Source organism: Malus sylvestris, chromosome 9 (assembly GCF_916048215.2).
Source record: "Malus sylvestris chromosome 9, drMalSylv7.2, whole genome shotgun sequence".
Classification (NCBI taxonomy): domain Eukaryota; kingdom Viridiplantae; phylum Streptophyta; class Magnoliopsida; order Rosales; family Rosaceae; genus Malus; species Malus sylvestris.
The window spans coordinates 12,864,131-12,881,149 of record NC_062268.1 but is presented as its reverse complement, the minus strand read 5'-3'; the positions used below and the strand labels follow the sequence as shown (position 1 = coordinate 12,881,149).

Sequence of the window (17,019 nt, the reverse complement as noted above, 5' to 3'; positions counted from 1 at the left end):
TGCATGGTATACGAAGATCAAGCTATTCAGCCATCTTGCATCTGCTTCAGACATTTCCCCTCTGTAACAATGCAAACACTACAACTCGTAGAAAGCTTCACACTCTTGATCAAGACAGTGTGAAACACAACCAATTTATGGTGCCAACAAGAGCTTCATCAAAGGAGTTCAACCACAATTCTCAAAAGCTTCACACACTCTTGATCAAGATAGTGTGAAGCAAAACCAATTTATGGTGCCAATAAGAGCTTCATTAATGGAAGGCAACCATAATTCTCAAAAGCTTCACACACTCTTGATCAAGACAGTGTGAAGCAAAACCAATTTATGGTGCCAACAAAAGCTTCATCAAAGGAGTTCAACCACAATCCTCAAAAGCTTCACACACTCTTAATCAAGACAGTGTGAAGCAAAACCAATTTATGGTGCCAACAAGAGCTTCATCAATGGAAGGCAACCACAATTCTCAAAAGCTTCACACACTCTTGATCAAGACAGTGTGAAGCAAAACCAATTTATGGTGCCAACAACAGCTTCATCAAAGGAGTTCAACCATAATTCTCAAAAGCTTCACACACTATTGATCAAGACGGTGTGAAGCAAAACCAATTTATGGTGCCAACAAAAGCTTCATCAATGGAGGGCAACTACAATTCTCAAACCTTCGAGGCAAATTCAAGATTGTTCGAAGCAAATTCAATTTATATGATTCATCCAAACCTTCGACTACTACAAGGTGTGGCTTGCATCACAATCTCTTGCTCAACAGTGTGGAAGCAAAATTTGTATATGTTTTCTCTCTCACATTTTCAAATTTCTAGTTTCCCAAAAAAAAAAAAAAGGAAATTCAACAAAGCTTCATCAATGGAGGACAACTACAAATTCTCAAAAGCTTCACACTATCTTGATCAAGATAGTGTGAAGCAAAATGAATTCGCGGTACCCAACAAAGCTTCACCCCAAAAGCTTCATCAATGGAGGACAACTACAAATTCTCAAAAGCTTCACACTATCTTGATCAAGATAGTGTGAAGCAAAATCAATTCATGGTACCCAACAAAAGCTTCAACTCCAAAGCTTCACCAACAAAGCTTTAACTCCAAAGCTTCACCTACAAAACTTCAACTCGAAAGCTTCACCTACAAAAGCTTCACCCACAATAGCTTCACCTACAAAAGCTTCACCCATAAAAGCTTCACCCACCACAAAAGCTTCACCTACAAAAACTTCACCCACAATAGCTTCACCTACAAAAACTTCACCTACAAAAGCTTCACCCACAATAGCTTCATCTACAAAAGCTTCACCAACAAAAGTTTCACCAACAAAAGCTTCACCCACAAAAGCTTCCCCCACCACAAAAGCCTCACCCACAAAAGTTTCCCCCACCACAAAAGTTTCACCCACAAAAGCTTCCCCTACTACAAAAGCTTCACCCACAAAAGCTTAACCCACCACAAAAACTTCAGCAACAAAAGCTTCACCCACAAAAACTTCACCTACAAAGTTTCAACACAAAAGCTTCACCTACAAAAACTTCACACTATCTTGATCAAGATAGTGTGAAGCAAAATCAATTCATGGTACCCAACAAAGCTTCAACCTCAAAACTTCACCTACAAAGCTTCACCTATAAAGCTTAATATATATATATATATTCGGAAATTCAAAAATTCAAAAATTAAAAAATTCGAAAATTCAAAAATTAAAAAATTCAAAAATTCAAAAATTCGAAAATTCGAAAATTCGAAAATTCGAAAATTCAAAAATTCAAAAATTCGAAAATTCGAAAATTCAAAAAAAAAAATCGAAAATTCAAAAAATAAAAAATAAAAAAAATTGACTAGGCCTCCTCTTCTTTAGGCCTAACAACTTTCATAACAAATACATATGAAGGAGGAGTTTTGGGCTACCACTTAAAAAGGAAATGCCTCATTCGTCAACTCTCTCGACTGGAGACTTGGGGGACTCCTACCATATGCTACTGCACATTGATACTCAGAAGTCTCACGACCACTCAGTGACTTGGATTTTTCAAGTCTCCAACCGAGAAGTTTTCCTCATTCGGGAAATTAAGGGAGCACTACCTCAACATACATGTTTCACTCTCAGAGCTTTAACATACAAGTTTCAACAAACGAAAAAAATTCAAGGAACTTAGTGAAGAATGCCTTGGTGTATTTAACACAATACGTTGAAATGAAGCAAAGCTTGTTTATTGATATCTCCGATAAGTTACAAATATGTATATATACATGAATCAAAATAAACAAACAAGAGGGAGCCTTCACAAAGGTTGTTCATGAGAAGTCTCAGCAGTCGGCAGAGCCCCAAAAAGAGTAGGCATCAGAGGGTGATCATTTGGAGCCTCAATACTAGGCAGAACTCCAGAAGGAGGAGGCACCGAAGGTTGATCATTTGGAGCTTCATTACGCGGTACAGCCCCAAAAGACGAAGGCAATAAATGCCTTTGAAACAAACCCACAAACCTCTGATGATCAAGTAAAATCTGACCATTTGATTCCTGCAGCTGGTCGAGCTTCCTCTTCATGTTTGTAGGATAGTCATGTGCGAGCCTGTGCAACTGTTTATTCTCATACTTAAGCTCTCTGATATCCTATTTGAGACTTATCACTTCAGCCACCAATGATTCAACTTGGCGGGTTCGAGCAAATAGGTGTTGGGCCATATTAGACACAGAACCTGCACACTGAACACTGAGAGCCAGAGAATCCTTAACAGCCAACTCATCAAATCGTTTGGAAAGTAGTCTGTTATCTTTGGGAGTGAAAAGGTTCATGGCCACTACCGCAACGGTCATATCATTCTTCATTACAGAGTCCCCAACGGTAAAATGACCAATAGGGGATAAGAAGGATGGGTGCCATATGTTGTCTTGAGAAGGCATGGATGCCTCTTCACCAAAGTTCAAGTCAAAACGACGGTCGGATGAGACAGACATTCTCAGAAATGATGAAGGAGAATTGAGGTGTAATAAATCTCTGAAGTAAGGGGAAAATTCCTACAAGTAATAGCTCTCTTAATGTACTTCTTGCACACAATTGGTGCCTTTATAAAAGAAAGGGCAACAGGGCCGTTGGTTCAAAAATCGAAAAGGCATCACTCTTCGGATTTCGAAGAGGCACCACTTTCCACAGGCAACATCGGCTCCTCGGGTACCACATATAACTTTGCCAAAGATCTCTGACAAAGGTTAGACACATAAATTTTGAAGGTCCAGCTACCCTACTATTACCCACATGGGTAAAGGAACAGCACCACTGCTTGATAACTAGAAAGTCCAAATGTGTGTCAACCTCCGTGCTTTGTGGCAAGGTAAACTGGCAAAAATGCCCAACCTTTACTCACATTCGAGAAAACACTCCCAACAAGATTGCTTGCTAAAAAATCGAAGAGGTACCGCCCTCCGAATCTCGAGAGCCAAACTCTTAACAGGATTACTTTTTAAAAAATCGAAGAGACACTGCTCTCCGAATCTCAAGAGTCAAACTTCCAACAAGATTGATTTCTCAAAAATCGAAGAGGCACCGCTCTCTGAATCTCGAGAGCCAGACTCCCAACAGGATTACGTGCTCAAAAATCGAAGAGGCACTGTCCTCCGAATCTCGAGAGCCAGACTCCCAACAGGATTATTTTCTCAAAAATCGAAAAGACACTGCTCTCCGGATCTCAAGAGTCAGACTCCAAATACGATTGCTTTTTTAAAAATCGAAGAGGCACCATTCTCTGAATCTCGAGAGCCAGATCCCCGACAGGATTGCTTGTTCGAAAACCGAAGAGGCACCGCTCTCCGAACTTCAAGAGCCAGATTTCCTTAGATAAAGCTTGTCTGCAATCTTCACACGCAACATCAGCTTTCCAGATACCACAGACCACTTTTTCAAAGTGCTCTGACAAAGTTAAAACATGTAAAGTTTGCAGTCCCACTACATTGCTACGACCAAGAAAGGTAAAGGAATAGCATTACTACTTGTTGTTATGGAGACTCCTATATATGGTGACCTCTATCCTCCACGGACAGGCAAACCTGCAAAAATGCTCAACCCTTCCTCACATCTAAGAGGGCACTCCCAACGAAGCCTCTCGAAATACTCAGCTTCCCCCCCCCCAATAATACCTATGCAAACCAGCCACACCAGAGCAAGAGTATCTCATATCATCAGGGTCAAAAGCAAGAGTATCCCATATCATGCTTTTTCCCTGTCTTTTCCTTTGCCCTTGTTCTTACCTGCAAGACAAGGAGAAAGAGAGTAATCAGTCAGTACTTGGAATCAAGCTTCCAGTCAGAAACTAACTGCCTGAAACCCCTTGCCTGATTACTTACCTGACATTGCTCTCGAGTACTCATCTTCAACATCTTATGCTTCCAGAAAAGATACCACATCTGCTTGAGGAACATATAGGGCAAGTGAGAAGGATACAAGGAAGCATGTGGAGACAAGCGCAACAGAACACGTGCCGATTCATGTATTACTTCGTCAACAGCAAAAGTATCCCATATCATTAAGGTCGAACGCACTCTTGATTTGATGAACTTGTTTTGACCCTTAAATTCTTGAGTCGGCCTTATACTCTAGAGGAAACCAGAAAACCCTCCAGCCCAGTTCAAGAATAAGCTTGTGGAAAGTTACTTCTTCAAAAGAAAAAGTATCTCATATCATCTCTTCTCCATTTGCTTCTCCTTATCCTTGTTGCTGTTTACAACATAAGGAGAAGGAGAACAATCAACCGGAAGTCGAAGTCGAACCTCCGATCTAGGTTGCTTGCTTGGAAGTCTGATTGCTTACCTTGTCTGTTACCTCTTTCGACAAATCTCCTAGCTCGGCGACTTGGGGGACTCCTACTATAGGGTTTTGTATCGCACTTGACCAAGCCCGAAACTACAAGTAAACTTCAAATGAAATTGATACATTACCTTATGCATCTTCATCGGTTAAAGATACCACCTCTGGATGGAGGAAAAGTACTTCCAGAGAAGATGCCACATCTACATATGAGACAGATAAGGCAAGTGATAATAATACCACACTTCGGTACTTAGAAGTTTCGTGATTAGTCAATAGCTTGGATCTTGCAAGTCCATAATCGAGGGGCTTCTAGCTTGGATCTTGCAAGTCCCTAATCGAGGGGCTTCCCTCACTCGGGAACTTAGGGGAGCACTGTTTGTATCATACTTGACAAATCCCGAAACTACTGAGCACCGGTCAACGTTATACCGTCAAGGACCCAGAAGAGTTTCTCTCCAACCAGGAGGCTAATCACAGCGCGACACATGTTAACATCAAAAGCCAATCACAACACGACACATGTCAATGTCAGAATGAAACTAGAAACTCTCTTCTATAAATAGAGATCATTCTCTCACAATATTTCCGAATGTCATTTGTACTAAATCATTCACTAGTACTCACTAAAGGAGAGTTTGAACCTATGTACTTGTGTAAACCTTTCACAATTAATGAGAACTCCTCTACTCCGTGGACGTAGCCAATCTGGGTGAACCACGTACATCTTGTGTTTGCTTCCCTGTCCCTATCCATTTACTTACTTATACACACTAGTGATCGGAGCAATCTAGCGAAGGTCACAAACTTAACACTTTCTGTTGTACCAAAGTCCTCGCTGATTTTGTACATCAACAAAATCTTTATATTCAGGCCCACTCACTCTTGTTTTTTTTTTATCTCTCCAGGTTCTAGTAGCAGAGTTTTCGTATCGACGAGGATTCGTGGCAAGTCTTGGTATTGGAGATTACCTTCGACGGTATGATTTTCAATCCACTCTACTGTACTGTACTTATGCTTTGATGTCACGTGTGAAATGGGTTCATCCCCGCTCACAGCGCACTCTCTTGTTTAGGCACTTTTAGGTTTAAATTTATTCACATATTCCACATCACCACATTTTATGGCTTCGTCACCTTACAGATGTCGGCCATCACAACTTGATTCGGAGTTCTAATGGACAATCCGGGTTGGGATGTGTCACAAACCCTTAAATTAACTTTTTAGTTGTGTTTTTTTCTTTCTTTATTTTTATTTTTTTGTATCAGATTTACCCATCAAACTTGTTCTAATATGCATATATTTCCCAGACAAGAAGAAAAAATCTCACAACACAAAGAAGGACTGAGGGAATGGGTTTATTGCTAGTGTGGTTTCCAATTCCAATAAATCAATGTGTTTTCAACACATGACATGGTATTATTGAATCAAAACGCTACCTGATGGTGAATCCATCTTATGTAAGTTGCTCTCCACTAGGGGTGGGCACGGTTCGATTCAGTACGGTTTTGAGTAAAACTGAAACCGAAACTGAAACTTTTTGCGGTTCGATTCGATGCAGTTTGAAGCCAAAACCGAAATGAAACCAAACCATTTGGTTCTATTTTTAAGAAAAACTATGCAATTTAAATTACTAAACGCTCGTTACCTCAAGCTTTACATGAATGCAATCAACAAAGAACTTAAAAAAATAATTAAAAAAAACACTTATCTAGAAGAAAAGTAGTTTCTAGTAAGATCATCAATCAGAACTTGAAATGAAAGACATCATACATTAGAACATATTATTATGCATTTCCCAACCTAGACATCATAGAGAGTGCTCCTAAAGGGTACAAATTAAACATAAGCAGTAGCTAATCGAACCGCTACAAAATGTCATAATCAGTATATAAAATGAAACTAATTCCTCATTAAAAACCAGTAAAAAGTCCTCACAGAGCAACCTTATAAGCTAGCTAGGTACCAATTGCCACGCAAAAATTTTAAGGCTTGGGAAGAAGAAATGCATGAACAGTTTGCAACTTTACATGCATATTCTATGCAGTAGATAACATGTATCAATGATCCAATGTTATGGACTCATGGCAGATGTATATTATAAGAGCATCTCCAAAGGAGATGCCAAATATAATATGTCAAAATTTTATTTGATGGCTGATGTGGCAAATTGAATACAAGTGCTAAATTCTCTTCATTTCCAATGGATGTGTCAAATATTTATTTTATTATTTTATTGGGCCTAGAGTTACATTAACTATAAAAAATTAATCAAAATTAGTTGTAGTTTTTATTCTATTGGTTGTTAATGGGACCCATGTATTAAAACATTCAATTAAATATATTTGACATCTTCTTTGGTTGCTATAAAAAAAAAACAGCTAGAAAGTAAGGAGTCAAATGACTCACATGCCACATCATATATGACATATCCATTGGAGAACACCTAAATGTCTTTTAATCTTATTTGGCATATTTGACATCTCATTTGGAGATAGTCTAATTGGCCAACAAACATACTTGCATGGTTGCACCCTCAAATCTATGAGGAAGCTATGCATTATTTCCCTTGCAATTTCGATTTCTCAACGTCCTTTGTGTCGAACATTTACCTGTTGATCACGTAACCAGTGTAGGACAATGCATTCAAGTGCCCACCCCTACTCATGAATGGTGATATTATGTCGAAGTGAAAGAAAGTGATGACTAATGATATTCTAGTGTGGTTGGATTCAAACTAAATGTATGAACTCTAACAAACAATCTATTAAAACATGACATCTAATATATACATTTAATTAAATGCTTATTAATATTTATAGTGCGGTTCGGTTTCGGTGCGATTTTCAAAAGCTAAAATCGAAACCAAACCATTTCCTACTTTGCTGTTTGGTTTCAAAACCGAAACCGTTTCAAAACTGCAAAATCAAACCATTCGGTGTGGTTTGATTTGGTTTGTGTTTCAGTTTCAATTTTCGGTTTTAAATGGCCACCCCTACTTTCCACAGCCTGATCTCAAGCTGTTAAAAAAATTAAAAATTATGATATCAATATAGAAATGACATGTATGTGGTGGACTTGGAGATGACATTTTTGGGAAGGGACTTTCAGAAATTGGGCTTAAAGAAGCCCACATTTGATATTTACTTTATGGGATGATTCCACCCAAACTAAATATTCCCTCATCAGAAACCCATTTACCAATGTTAAAAAACTTTCCAAACTTGATTTATTTTAGGAACAATTAGGTTATCATTCATCATTTTATTTATAGGAAAACCAACAAAAAGTTTTAAAAAAATTAGTTTTAATGAAAAATGACAAATAAATGTGTAGTGAATAGTACTAAGAAAAGGTAAAAATGTGGTTTTGCGTTAAAAGTGAACAATATCATGAGTGTTTCGTTAAAATTTCCTTTTTTTATTTCATTGATTGAATCTTTTTTTTTTAATTTTATTTATCAAGGTCTTTTGATTTTTATCCATGTCATTATTTACATGTTAGCATCTTAAATTTTATTTTCAAATATATCAATTTACTGTTAAAAAACATTACATTTAGTATACTTAAGTTTACGGCAAAAATGTGTATCATATATTTTTGTTTTTAATTTGTAACTACTTTCAATTTCCAACCATTATTTTTTTGGTACCAATTTCCTTTCTAATTTTAATTTGTATCCATAGAATTTAGTTATTTTTGTGCCATATTTTTTAAAATTTAATTTGTATTCATAATTTTTTTGATCTTTTGTTTGTACATGTGACGACCCGTCCCTAATTTTCTATGAAATTTCTCTCCGAGTATGTGAATTGACATTTTTGCCCTTGTTGGCAAGTGACATGGACGTGTTTATTTGTTCTGAAATTATTTTTCTTGCTATCGTAATTAAATAGAACTAATTGTTACGATCACGCGAGCACGAGTTAGACCCGAATTGGACTCGTAACGAAAAAGTTACGTTACGTTAAAGTAAGTAATTGACGGGTAAAATTGTACACGAGCGTGTGTAATTTACCAGTGTTTGAAACACTGTTTTGGATAGATTGCGTTTGATTTCTCTATACAAATCATATCCTTTCTTTTCTTAAAAACCGGACATGTGCCTTACACCTTACCACCAATCAAATATGTCCCTCACACCTTTCACCTAATCATTTTCTTTCTCACTCTCTCTCTCTGCCCAATCAGAAAAGTCACACTTTCTCTCTCTTCTCTTCCTTCACCGAAGCTCCCTTTCTCTGCGACAAGGAAGACCAACGTCAAAACCTTGCAGATTGAGCTCAAGAACCACACCATCACACTCCTCTCGTCACCACGAACTCAACCGTACCCTCAGATCATGCGTTGGTTGAGTTTTGGGTGGTCAACGCAGAGTAACTCGGAAGCTCCGACTTAGTCCAGTTGGTATCGTTGTGAGCCCGATCGAGTTAAGAGATTTTAGGACGTGGGGAAGCTTCCTTACAATTCCTGAGACTCCTAGGACAAGTTTGAAGAAAAAACAACCTCGAAAGCACACGGGTTCGAGGAGCAAAGTTTTGGTCGAACCTATCGAGCCATTTTCAGGCCACTTCCTGTCCATTTTTTTACTTTCAAAAGGTATAGATTTGTTCTCCTCGCCACGAGCTTCATTTCCATGTAAAGTTTGCTAAAAATGGTTAAGAAATGACCAAGATATAAAGGTTTGAAAATTTTCCAAAAACTTGCGAGTTTTTCCAGTTTCCTACAAAACCAGACGGCGGCGGGTGACAATCTCACCGGAGAAGACAAGGAATATTCCATCAAAGTTGACAAAATATTCTAACGGCGTTAGGTAACGCCATTAATGTCCTTTACTATTTAACGAAATATTTCGTCAAATCTGACGGAATATTCCTATGTTTCGTCAGTCATTGTGCTTGCGCGTGGACGTGGGTTGGACGGTGCGTGAGGGCGCGTTCGGCCTCCGGTCGGCGAGTGGTTTTTACGTGTAGGTATGTGACTTCAAGTAGAACATTGTCGTATATTCAAACCTTCCGTTTGAGCAAATTATGGGAAGTTTTTACTAGTTTTTCCGTATATGTCCTATTAATTAATTATAAGTAGTTGTTTTGCATATAAGGGAGACATACCCTAAGGACGTACGTGGGCAAGCGAGACTAGGGGGCTACGATCCTATGACATACCAGTGAGTGGGCATTTTGTTTATATATATACAAACTTAATAGTTTCCACAAATGTTTTTAAACTGTTTTATGCATATTATGCTATGAGTTATATAATTTAAAAAATGTTGTTATGTGGTTGAGATTTATATATTTGATCATGGCATATTCATATGCATTTTACCTGCTTGTAAATATTATGCTATTGTGCAATGCTAAGTAATTCTACGGGATGCGCAAGTAAGTACGTGTGAGTTTCTTACGTTGTTTGGAATGTTTGAGTTATGACATGCATATTTTCATATAGTTCGCTCATCATTGCTGCATCGGTGTTAGTACTCACCTTGGGCCAGGGCCAGTCCTTCACGTGATGTTCACCTCGCACCTCATGCTCGCCTTCGATCCAAGTAGGTGCTAGTCATGTCGTACAAGTCACATTAAGCGACTCCGACTTGTAGGTGACACGCATAGTGCTAGTCTTCAAGTGATCATAGCACTAGAGCGTATATTATCACACCTAGTCCTGTCGTATTTATCACACTAGGTGACTCCGACTCGTGTGTTAGCATAGATGGATGAGCAATAGGTGCAGTTGTATAGGTCACATTAAGTGACTCTGACTTGCGTGCTAGTATAGATTATTGAGCACATGATTATATTCATATTACCGTTGAGATATTCTGCTGTGGCACATTCCTGAATTTAATGTTGGCATGCATCTGATTTCATACTTATACGTAGTATGATTTTCGGAAAACTATACTTGTTTTACAGCGAGGGGTTAGTATGTTAAGAAAATAAATGGATTTTATAAATCTTGATTTTTGTGCCCACTCACCCTTCTGTTTTTCGCTCCTCCAGGTCCTAGATAGCTAACTTACTATGTGGCACTCGAGGATTACCCTACGATTCTGACATATCTCCATCTTAACGTAGGAACTTATCTCTAGTTATGTAATAAGTACTTTTCTTGTTCGACTGCTTTACCCTTATGTTATCTATGCTCTGAATATTTGTAGTTATGAGTTGTAACCACTACTGCACACTCACTTTATTAGTTTAAATAAGTTATAGTTTCGGTATTAATTTATTCACAATTTTCTTTCATCACTTGCACTTTTGGTTACGTCACCTTCATGTGACAGCCATCACGCCTTGATTCCGGTTGGGGTGTGACAGTACCCATAGTTTATTTATAGGGGTGTGATATTCACACACCCCATTTTACTTTTTACATACCCTTCTAATTTTCAGCTTTCGGATCAGATAAATTGAAGAAAATCAACGGATAGAAATTAACAAGGGGTGTGTAAGAAGTAAAATGGGGTGTGTAAAAAGTAAAATAGGGTGTGTGGATAGCACACCTCTTATTTATAATGTACCTATTTTTCATTAAAAATGTACCACTTTGTCATCTAAATGTACCGAATTTTTTTATGTAAAATGTACCCGTTGCTTTTAATGTTAAGTTTTCCACTTTTTGTAACTCAAAAAAATAAAATCTAATTGCACATTTTAAATTTGAGGAAATAATTCAAAATCCTCATATGGTATAACTTTGCATGATTACAGCGAGGAATTATTATTTTTTGTTATTAATTTCTTAATTAATTTGTAATTTAGCATTTTGTCTTTCAAAGTATTCAAATTAATAAAGTTTTGGTCTAAGATTTTGGTCAATTAGGTACCGTTTGGTACGTGGGACGGGACGAAACGGAGTGGGACGAGACGTTCCGTCCCACGTTTGGTGTGCCTAAAACAAGTGGAACGAGATGTTCCACGGGACAAATTTTGGGTGAATTTTCGTTCCGCCTCACCCCTCTGGAATGACTCGTTCCACATCCGTGGAATACAAAATTATAACTTCTCCGTCTCTTTCTTCTTCCTCCTTGTTTTCATCCGAGGGCATCTTTGCTCCCTCTCCGTTTCGTCCTGTACCAAAGTTTTCATTTTTTTTATCAGTCCTAATCCGAAAGCTCGATATTTTAGGTTGATCAATTATTCCTTGGGGTATACAACTACTTGGCATAATATCAAAACATTTTAGTATTCCTAAAAATTTAGGATATGAACTCGATATTAATCAAGACTTATAGAATTCACTGTTCATTTTCAAATAAGACATAATACAGTAGAATACAAATTTACAGATATTTACGGACTAACAACAACCTCTACTTGAATTTACACATCTCAGTTGGTATTTTGAAAGAAAATTCATTTGAATCGAAGCACTTAAATAACGATAGTTGGAGGCCATTGTATTTCTCCTATCTTTACAAGTACTGCATGCGCCTCCCGTGTCCAGTTTTAGATTACGCTCATCCAGTCCACCAAACGAGCCCTAAATCTTCAATTATTAATTTTATGAAGCTATGCCAAAACAAGGATGCTTCTGGGTTGGAGGCTTATAGGGCTTAACGTTTTGGTTCAGCATCAGGAAGACACACGTGCGGCAGTTGCAGTCCCTGTAGCGTCTGTTGAGAAACCCAACTAAGCCGAGCCACACAAGAAGTGCAACTCTGCATGTTGAAGCTCGAGGACAAACCCTACAGCTTTCCCTAGTGGCTTCCTCATCTGCATCAGAAGAGTTGTTTCTGTCATACAGATGAATGTATATTCAAGACAGCATCGTAAATAAATAATACATGTATATATATTTCCATGTTATATTTAATTTGTGATCTTGGATTATAATTATCGAAAAATAAAAGACACCAAGAACATATTAGAAGTTGAAAAATGAATCTGAAATTTTGAAAACCATGTGCTAAAAAGTCTTGTATAATACCTCTCTGGTAAATCAGCGATTCGATGGTTGAGTTGAGAACCGTAAGGTATTCTTCATCAGCTTCGTCTTCACTGTCATCTAGAGTTTCTGAAGCTAGCATCAGTTGGAGAACAATTCAGAAATAAACAAAAATAACATAAATTCTAATATTTTATTAACCAAAATATACTTGCTATACAAAACGAAAATTACACAATAAATACAGAAATTAATATTACTAACTTGATTACAGAAGGTAGAGGCTAGCGTAAAAGCTATGTCCTTCAAACAGTATTTTCGCCCCACTCATGTGCTTGTGGTTCTATAACATCTGCTCGATTAGGATTCAACTACCTAATTCTACAATCCGCACAGAATTCTAGAACTCTAGCGAATTTGCTTTTTGTGTGTTTACTCTTTAGAAAATTCATACATAAGGAAAGAGCAAGAAAAGATCATTCATTTGGAAACTGTGATTGCAGATATATAGGCTGTTTCACACCCTTTCAAATACCTGTTCAGTGTATTTGAAGGTACACAACTCTTTCAAAGAGCTGTGTCTTTTAATCAAAATGTTTTTAATTAATAAATTAATTAAAAACTTAATCCAAAAATTAAAATTAATGAATAAGATTAATTTTAAATTTCAAGGCCCAAGGCCCTTGTCTTGATTAATTAATATTAATTGTATTTAGGCTATATTATACAAGCCTAATCCACACAACCATAAGGTACCGTTTGGTACGCAGACGGGACGGAACGGAATAGGACGGAACAGATAATGCAAATATTGAAAAAGATAAGGAGAAATTTTGTTATAAAATGTTATAAATTTGTGTTCCACAGATGTGGAACGGGTCGTTCCAGGGGGAAGAGGTGGAACGAAAAATCAACCAAATTTCATCCCATGGGACAACCCGTTCCACAGTTTTTAGGCGCACCAAACGTGGGACGGTTCCGTCCCGTCCCGTCCCATGTACCAAACGGTAGGCCCCAAGCCTTCAATCCATTTCCAAATGGCTCTTATTGTAATTACTATACTAAAACATTAAATCTATATAAAGGTCCCTAGGAATCTTGTTTTTCCCAATGTGGGACAAAAGTCTCAAAACTTCCAACATCATCCACATTCTAACCGTGTATAAATTGACTCCGATTACACGCGAGAAGGCTACTTTTTGTTGGTGCAAAAACACTCAGTAATTGGGCCAATTTATAGGGAGGGTGGTGGGCTGGTGAGGGTAGGGGTATAGGATTAGGGTTAGGTTTAGGTTTTGGAATTCTCAACCATGCAAAATTTGGCCCCTTTTTTCCTTTCCTTTCGTTTTCTTTTTTCTGGGTGAGAATTTTTTTTTCTTTTTAAAAATGTTAATCTTGCTAATTTGTGGACCAGGACAATGTATTTGATGACCATTTAGTGTATTTGAAATGACAATGTACAAAGAAAAATTGGGATCTGGAAGAAAAGGAAACAAATTTCAAATGTGTTTGAAGATTTTCTGGGAAAAAAATGTATCAGAAGGTTTCCAATTATTCTTATTTCCATATTTGTAAACATAATAAAAAATAGAGACCATTCGACAAATAAAAAAAATAAAAAATAAAAAATAGAGACCGGTAAAAATTGAAACCATCCCGATCTAAGCTTGGGAAACGAGTACGTGCTTTTCATTTTGGGATATAAAAGATGAGGAAAAAACTAAACTCGGAACCTCAATATGGATGAGTACCCTAAAACCATCTCCAACCATAAGCTAAATGTCAAATTTTCCCCCTATTCCCCCCCCCCCCCAAAACCCAACCCAAGGCAAATCTTTGGGCTAAAAGCTAAAAGCCAAACCCAAGCCAAATTTCCCCCAAAATTTAGCTTAGGATTCGGTGTGGGCCTCACCGAAATGAGTGAAACCCGGCGTCTGTGCGCCAATCCCCCCCCCCACCCACTCGCTTGATGCGTGACCCTCAGACAGACAAGGCCCCACCCACATGGGCCTGTCGGCCACCTTTCCTAGGCATCCCAACGGCTACTTTGATCTGACGATCGCGATCAACAGGCCATTGGTTGATCCAACGGCCTAGATTCAAATTTATATTTTTTGTTTTTATATTTATATATTTATTGAATTCAACGGCTGAGATCGAATATAATCAAATCTAATAGTAAAAAAAAAGATCTAACGGCCCAAATTTAAATCCAACGACTAAAATAATTAAAAATTTTATTTAACTCAAAATTTACCAAAAAACTCTATAAATACCTATGTATTTGTTCAAACATCCACACAAAACTCACTTTTCTCCTACAATTATTCCAATTTTTCTTTCTACCATTTCCAAATTTTGTGTTTATACATCTCTATCATGATTTTCATATTCTTCTATAGTGTTTCATGAGTTTCATATATAGATTTAGTGATTTTTCAATATTTATTGGAATTTAAATATTTTTAGTTAAAATGTTTATAGAATTAATTTACGATAGTCTACATATTTTAATAAATAAATAAATAAATTTAAGAAAAAAATAAGCCTAAGTTCATTCTTTAATAATCCTGGTCTAAAATTTTAGGCCAGAAAAGTTGGAGCATAAAAGCTATTTTTGGGCTAAAAGCTAAATTGTTCAGGCTAAAAAATTTGGTTTTAGCCCAACAGTTGGAGATGGTATAAGAGTGAAAGTTTTTACGTCTATTACTTTGACATGATTATTAAGTATGATTATTAAGTTAACTGTTATTCTTAGATAAGATACATGTACATAGGGGTGGATTTTTTTGCCAAATTGTCGTGCCAACCGAATTGCCAATCGTGCTATACCGATTTTGTGCCAAATTTTTTTTACCAATCGGTAATGGTACGGTATTGTACCGTACCGAAATTTCATGGTACGGTATTGGTAATGGATACCATTACCATGGTATTACCGTACCATACCGAAAATACAATATAATTTATAATTTATATAATACATAATTATATAACACATATTTATAATATTCCAATAATTTGAAAATAAAACCCTACTTATATTAGCATTGTTGTTGGTGACTTTGATCTTTTAAAATTGTGGAAATCAAACACAAAAGAGTTCCTAATTCTTTCACAAATAGCCAAAATATCTTTGTAACCCCCACTTCTACTGTTGCTTGTGAAAATGCATTTAGTCTAGGGAGGAGGGTTGTGAACCCTTTTAGGGTATCCTTGACTCCTAAAATAATTGAGACACTAGTGTGTACTAGTGGTTGGCTTAGGGCAGGTGAAGTAAACTTCTACAAGGACCAACGGAAGATATGCTTCAATTTTACAAGGAAATAGAAGAAGAGAAAACAAGAAAGATATGCTTTAATTTTTTTAGTAAATTTGTTATTAAATGGTTTTCAACTTTAATTCTTCTTGCTACTAATTAATATGTTTTCTTTGTTTGTAATGTAAGCTTGACACAAACTCAATCTTCTACAAGTTCAATGCCTCCTCCAAAAGCTTGGACATCTCAAGCTTGAATAACTGATCAATGAATTCTCCTTTTTGAAGTTTACTTCCAATTTTCATTTGGTTTGAAACTTTAATTTCTATTTGGATTGTTAACTTCTATTTGTTTTGGTTCGTAACTTTTATTTGGATTGTAAGCTTAATTTTCATGATGAATTTTGATGCTTCATTTGAATTATTATGTGTGTGAATTGTGGATGATGAATAATAGATGAATTTAATCTATAATGTATGAGATAAAGGTACAAAAAAAAAAGTTTTGCCCTTGAATTGGGTTAAAAAAACAAAAACATATTTTGTCCCAAAACAAAATGGCAATTACCATTGCCATACCATGCCAACCAAACTTTTGGCAATACCGAACTTCGGTATACCGAAAGTTTGGTACGGTAATGGTAATAGATTTTACCAAACCGAAAGTTTGGTACGGTAATTGGTACAAGGATTTTGGTACGGTAACCGTACCGAACCCACCCCTACATGTACATATAAGTTCCAACCATTCAATATCAACAAGCATATCGATACTTTTTTGCAGGTTCACCCAAATGACCTGTTATTTAACGTGTGATTAATGGGTTGACACGTTAACCACCTGAACAGTTTAGCACTCATCTGAATATTAATTTTAACGAATCAGATCGGATCAAATAAAATTAACAGGTCGGGTTGAAAATGCCAGGCCTAGCGCTAATGCCATAAAGTTTGTATTTTCTTAACAACAAATGTTTACTCAAAAAAAAAAAAAAACAACAAATTAAATAATTAAATTTCCACTAAATTTCTGGGTTAAAATATATAAGCTTTAATTGTCCTT

General features: G+C 36.8%; 1 long non-coding RNA gene across 2 annotated transcripts; it reads left to right on the top strand.

The window, feature by feature from the left end:
• The first annotated feature begins 8,936 nt into the window (after positions 1 to 8,936).
• LOC126583989 (uncharacterized) lies at positions 8,937 to 11,035 on the top strand. 2 transcript variants are annotated; one of them, XR_007609912.1, is made up of 3 exons: positions 8,937 to 9,618; positions 9,695 to 9,972; positions 10,811 to 11,035. It is a non-coding gene; the product is annotated as an uncharacterized LOC126583989 (long non-coding RNA). The 2 variants fall into 2 exon arrangements; XR_007609910.1 differs by having other exon boundaries at positions 8,937 to 9,972.
• The last annotated feature ends 5,984 nt before the right edge of the window (positions 11,036 to 17,019 follow it).